This window comes from Corapipo altera, unplaced genomic scaffold, assembly GCF_003945725.1.
Source record: "Corapipo altera isolate COAL_440 unplaced genomic scaffold, ASM394572v1 0, whole genome shotgun sequence".
Taxonomy (NCBI): domain Eukaryota; kingdom Metazoa; phylum Chordata; class Aves; order Passeriformes; family Pipridae; genus Corapipo; species Corapipo altera.
The window spans coordinates 33,972,573-33,978,524 of record NW_020884872.1 but is presented as its reverse complement, the minus strand read 5'-3'; the positions used below and the strand labels follow the sequence as shown (position 1 = coordinate 33,978,524).

Below are 5,952 nucleotides of genomic sequence, written 5' to 3'. Positions count from 1 at the left end.
GAGGCACAGAACCAGCTGGGTTCCATGCCTTCAGCAGCAATATCAATGTAACATAGCAGGGCACTTACTCCTTTTGGCATGCAGTAAGTGCATCCTGCCAGTTACGTTTGGCAGCTGCCACTGGATTCATCCTTGCCAAAGAATAACAGACAACCTGACTCAGGGAATTGCTGGTGGGACATAGTGACTTCTGCCTTTAGGTGACCTGAGCAAAGCAGGTCTACAGTTTGCTTCTTGTTGGCTCACAAAGCACTTGAGCAACATGCAGATCATGAGCTATTCATTCAAGTACAATTCTCAGTCTAGATGATATTACATGGCCAGAAGCAGGGTTGTGCTGGCATCAAGGCTGCTAGCTATGCTAAAGTTCAAGGTGTGAAAACAGGTGAGTCAGTGGGAGCAGTGCAGCAAATCTAGTTTGTACTGCAATAGAGCAGTGGGAACCTGCAGGGAGACACTTCCTTCCTCTGCCTGAGAACTATCAGGGAGATCAGGAGGTAACTGGTAACTGATCTAGTGTCTTTCAAACTTGTGAAACATCTGGAAGGAAAACTAGGGTATCAATTAAGTGGTACTATAGTATCAATTAAGTGGTACTCTCACAGGTGGTAATAGTCCCATAAAAGTCATCAGCATTAATTACATGAATAAGAATCAATTATTTTAATTCAACAGTTTAAAAAGTACTACTCCAGAGTGAAGTGTGCTGGTGGCCACTCATTTTCGTCCATCCTCAAGATGGTTAGCTCTTCCAGCAAACTGCTTGCTCTCCCTCATTCACCGTAGGCAAGGTGATTGTGACTAGCTTAAATGGTACAACTGTCTGTTCAAGCAAACACAATGTGCAGCAAAATGTGGATGTTCACATGAATTCCTCCTTGGCAGAAGCCAGGAGCTGTTCTAGAGAAAAGCAGTTGCAGAAGCTATACAAACAGCAATATCCAGCATTGCTGGACCCAAAAGAGGATGCTTACCCAAATGAAAACATAAGGCCAGAAGGAAACACCTGAGTTATCGAGTGTCCCCTGAGATCTCAGACAGTGCATTGTATAATCTCTTGCATATATGCATTGAGCTCCCCCTATTCCCAACAGAGTTTTTTCCTGAAATTGAATGTTTCATGATAATGTGCAAGTGCTGAACAATCAGCTACTAAAAATGTTCATTTAAGAGTCTGTATTAAATTATGATGATGAAGAGGTCACGTAAGATTTGTTATCATGATTTTTAAACTGTCATTCAGGTGGTTTCTAATCTAGGACAAAAGTGATCGAGTAGGAAATCATCCATAAATTTAAAATAATTACTCTCGCTATGTTGCAAAAATTTAGTAGCAGATTGCTGTAAACCCTTAAAGATCAAAGAGGTAGAGATAAGGCCTCAAAAAACAGTCTGTAAATTTGTAATCATATATCCTTACAAAGCCATTTAGCAGTACAGAAAAATAGACATTGCTCACTAAAAGGGGCAAATTAATCAGACAGCATTAATCCTAGTACTGTAGTTGTTAATGCAGTTTAATCTCTATAGCCATGCTCCTGGTTACAGGGTACAGTATTTTTACCCTTTTTTTAGAGGCCAATTTGCTAGTACTGGTTTTAATGAAGACTATATATTAAACCATAAACAAGGTGGATCAGGTCCCAGCCAAGTGTCAGGGAAGTCTGATAAAATTTCTTGCAACAGAAAAGAAAGTGGACCTAGCTGAAATGTCTTCCATTAAAGTACTTAAAATTACAGGCTAGCATTTTCCAAGCAGTGTCAAATAAACTTGGAGCTTAGAACCTCATGAGAGTTAACTGGAATTCAGGTGTCTGTCTATTTTTGGCAGAAGGAAAAGGAAAATTGGACAAATCAATACCTTAGCAACATTGACATCATAAATTTGAATATTTTTAAAATGCTATTCCATTGTGAATGAGATTCAATGCTTTGAAAATCAGGGGAAAAAGGAAAAAAGAAAGTGAAAATTACGCAATACTACAAGACGTATTTGTATAGTCCATCCTATGTGTCTGATGTAATACACTAAACATGAGAACCACTGTTTCCATCTATCATTCTCATAAATTAAGATAAAATAGTTCATCTGCAAAATGAAATGCAATCTCAATCTGGATCCCAAGGCCCAAATGTGACAGAAAAAAAGAATTAGACAGACTTACTAGCAGACTTACTACAGTCTGATGAGTCATGCTGGTTAAGTGGTAGCTGTAAGAAATCATATATTATTTTATCCATCCATTCATCTGTTCCATGTATAAATAAAGCATGTAATCTCTTTAAATAGATCTTTATAGTCTATTGCTTTCCAGAGGCTCTAAAACAAGCAATGACAAAAAAGCAAGTATGAAAATAAGACTGTCTTTACTTATGTGTTCCCCTAATAAAATTATAAAACACTGTACAAATCCAGAAAACACTGTGAAATAATTTATTCTGACTTCTTTGAAAGTGATGGGATGTTTGGCCACTATTTTCAGCAACAGCAAGCCAGGACATTTTCTTATAGTGAATCTGATCCCCGTAATTAATTACTGGGGTGTATTATTACTACCTTGATCTGACTGTACTATTTTACGCAGATAGAAATTCTGTGACTCCATCAATAAGATATAGAAACACAGACAATATGAGATTCATCTCATCTTAGATCCATTAATTTAGGAATCTACAATTTATGTGAATACTACAAACTAGTCATCCAGGTTCCAGCTATAATGAATGCAAAAATCAGATCTTCCAAAGATGGTGAGTGCCACCTATTTCAGAAAGGATGGGTTGTTCCTGCCTCCAGGTGCCTCCTTCAGCTCTCCTAGCAGTTGTACAGCTTCAGGCTACAGACCCTTAAATTTAGGTGCCCATCTTTTATGGAACAAAGGGATCTCCAGGCCTAGATTTAGTTTCCTAAAGACAGGTAGATAATTAGTGCTGGATGAACTCTCCTGCTCTACCAAGATAGATGCAATAGATATAAAACAGGAACATGTAATGGTTATACTCTTCTGGACCAGCAGGTAGAGGTCAGGTGAGGTGAGCTAGGACATCCCAGCTGCCACTTGTTTGGGGGCATCTGAACCAAAGGCTAGAGCTTCATTAGTTAAAATACACACTTAGGAATGTATTTCCCATATAGATACCAATGCATGAAGATACATCTTCATCCGCATTCTGCATCTTACTTTAGGGTCCAGTGTCTTTCAACTCTGTGCAGATACCTCATATAACCTCAGGCACCTCAACTAGGCCTAGACACCTGTGATAGTTTCAGTCTAGGCCTTCCTGGAGACCAGCTTGTAACCAGGGAAGTACTCCATGCTCCCAGTATTCCATGCTATCCTTTATGTAATCAGAGGTACAAATGAGAAAGGAAGAGAAGCCTTTGCTCTCTTCTCTTCCAGTGAGGTTCGGGAACAGAAAGTCACCACATTGGTCTCACTTATCTGGAAGCTGAGGCCTGCAGCCACTGCTGTTGCCTGCCATGTGGGAGGTGGAGAGATTTGACTGTGTCTGGCAACCCATGCTTTCCTTGAGGGATGTGGTGAGATTTCATTTTGCTAGTTCTTTATTTTGTTAGTTCCTGGGTTTTGATTGTGCATATCCGGTTTGGTTTTGTCCATTTTTGTCCCTTATCCCTTTTCCCCTTTTCTGTTTCCTTTTTTTTTTGGGGGGGTTGTACAAAGCATTCTCACTGTATATAACTGTGATATATGTAATATATATATATATATTTTGGTATAATTTGCTTGGTTTTGGTTTCTTTCAGTTTCTACAGTTTTTCTTTCCTTTGCCCAAAAGGGGAGGGGAGGGAAAAGGCTTTTGCTAAGTTTTGGAGACCTGGCAGGAAGCCAGCTCGAAACTTGGTCAACACCCATGTGCAGGCAACTAAACAGAGCCTTCCGTATCTGGTTGCAGAGATTTCCTCCCAGGCTTATCAGTAAAATGTGAGGCACACCTCTGGAACAGAAGAGGTTATAAACGGTGTGACTGCACTGGCATAGCGATCCTGTTTGAGGTACTTGTATTGCCAGCACTTTGCAAAATGTAATTACATCATATCCATCTGCTTTAGCAGAAAATCAGGGGACCACTACTGTGCTGTGAAGGACAGTCCTACATCTTTAGTCGTTCTGAGATATCGGTGTTAAGTGACCTGTCTTCTAATCAAGGATGCGATGATACTGCATTTCACGCATAAAATCCAAGTGTACAAATTCATTCAACTGTCTTTAATTTGAAATATGGGCATTAGCAGTTGTACAATTTGACAGACCGATCATTTTTATGATGTGTCTCTTGGTATGGCCAATATTTTATCTCTTCATCACCTGCACTTAAATCTTCCTTGCCTTTGGATGCTGTGTGTGTGAAATGTGTAATAAAGAAACAGAATTACCTCTCACCCCTGGAGAAGGTGATCCCTGCGAATCAGCACAGTGGCTATTGGCAGGCAGTACACATCATTTGCATTGTGGCTGCCTGTACCCTGCTTGACCTACATATGAATACTGCAATTCACCTAATCCCTACTGCTTGCCCAAAAAAACTCCAGTATAGAAAAGTATGATAATTGCTGCTGCTGCCTGTCACAGGCATAGCATCATACCATAGTATTCGTGAGAGCTTATGCAAAATGGTGCTCAACTGGCAGGAAAATTAAAGAGTTAATAAATTCAGACCCATTATTTTTCACTAACCGAACATGTAGGAAATAAAGGAGAGTTTTTCTTTTGGCAATAAATTAGCTCCCACCCTTCTTTTGTTTGTTATTACAGTCATGGTTCAAAGCCCTCTACAAAAACAAGGTCCCACTTTATTATAGGACAGTCAGGTTCAGAGCACAGCTTGCAATAAAGAAATTAGCAAACCAGAAGCTGCAATTCTGTAGAAACACTCAAAACCGAAGAGGATTTAAAGTGACAAGATCCAATTAAATTTAATTACCCAAGCTGTATTTTCATTTTAACTGACACTTTTTATTAGGGAGCCACATGCACTAAAGCTAGAAACCTGGGCCAAATTGCATCCCAGTAATACAGTTATCTTATGCAAAATTCTGAGTATCTAATTTTCTAAAATGAAATTAGAGACATGGGGTTTGTAAAAGGTTCTCTTTGTCTGATACTATAAGATGCTGTTTGCAATGTACCTAAACTACTGTATATCTATGCTACAGTAACACCTGATGTACCTAATAAAACTGATTATTGGGAAAAGGTTTTAGCACACCTTTATTATTTTTTAATATGGAAGTATTCAGTATAAATCAGAGGTTTAATCACTTCAGTATAAATCAGAGACTAAACAGCAAGGTTCAATTCAAATCTAAAACTCTTGAAAACTGAAGCATAAAATATGATTTTGACAAGAGAAAGTTATTTATGAATCTTTTAATTTTAGAATTAAACAGGCATATAAAGCTGGACCAAATGATTATTTTATCATCACCTTATTTGTTCCCGTGGCAGAAAAGAGCAAAGAAGGGCTGCAGAGAACAAACCACTGTGAGACTTACACTTAGGAGTTCTTTCCATGCCTCTGATTTTAAACAATACATTGCAAAAATTTTGAAATAAAAAAATTGAAAAACACCAGGTGAATCACTGAACAATTGATAAGAAAACAAGAGAAGGGATACATTTATTTAAGAAGGCCAAGTCAGTGGGAACAGCCTAGCTTGAGACCTTTAGCATGAGGATTTAAGAAATGCATGAGACTGTGCAGTGATCCTTCCGTCCTGAAGGTTGAATAGGATGTGCCAATGCCTTTGGTGGCTGTGAGTGGGAATATCACTGGTGTCAGGACCTCAGTGCCCACATCATGCCTGCTGGCAGCCCTCACAAGAAGTAGGATTAGCACTCCCCTAGGAGCAGGATAAAGAATGAGTGCACACTGTCTCCCTTTCTTGGCTGGACCATAATTCTCCCATGAGTATAGCAACAGTCCTGCTGA

General features: G+C 39.1%; 1 long non-coding RNA gene across 1 annotated transcript; it reads left to right on the top strand.

Moving 5' to 3' along the window:
* Positions 1 to 3,374: 3,374 nt before the first annotated feature.
* On the top strand, positions 3,375 to 5,583 carry LOC113946393. Its single transcript, XR_003527411.1, has 3 exons — positions 3,375 to 3,541; positions 3,916 to 4,015; positions 5,469 to 5,583. It is a non-coding gene; the product is annotated as an uncharacterized LOC113946393 (long non-coding RNA).
* Positions 5,584 to 5,952: the final 369 nt, after the last annotated feature.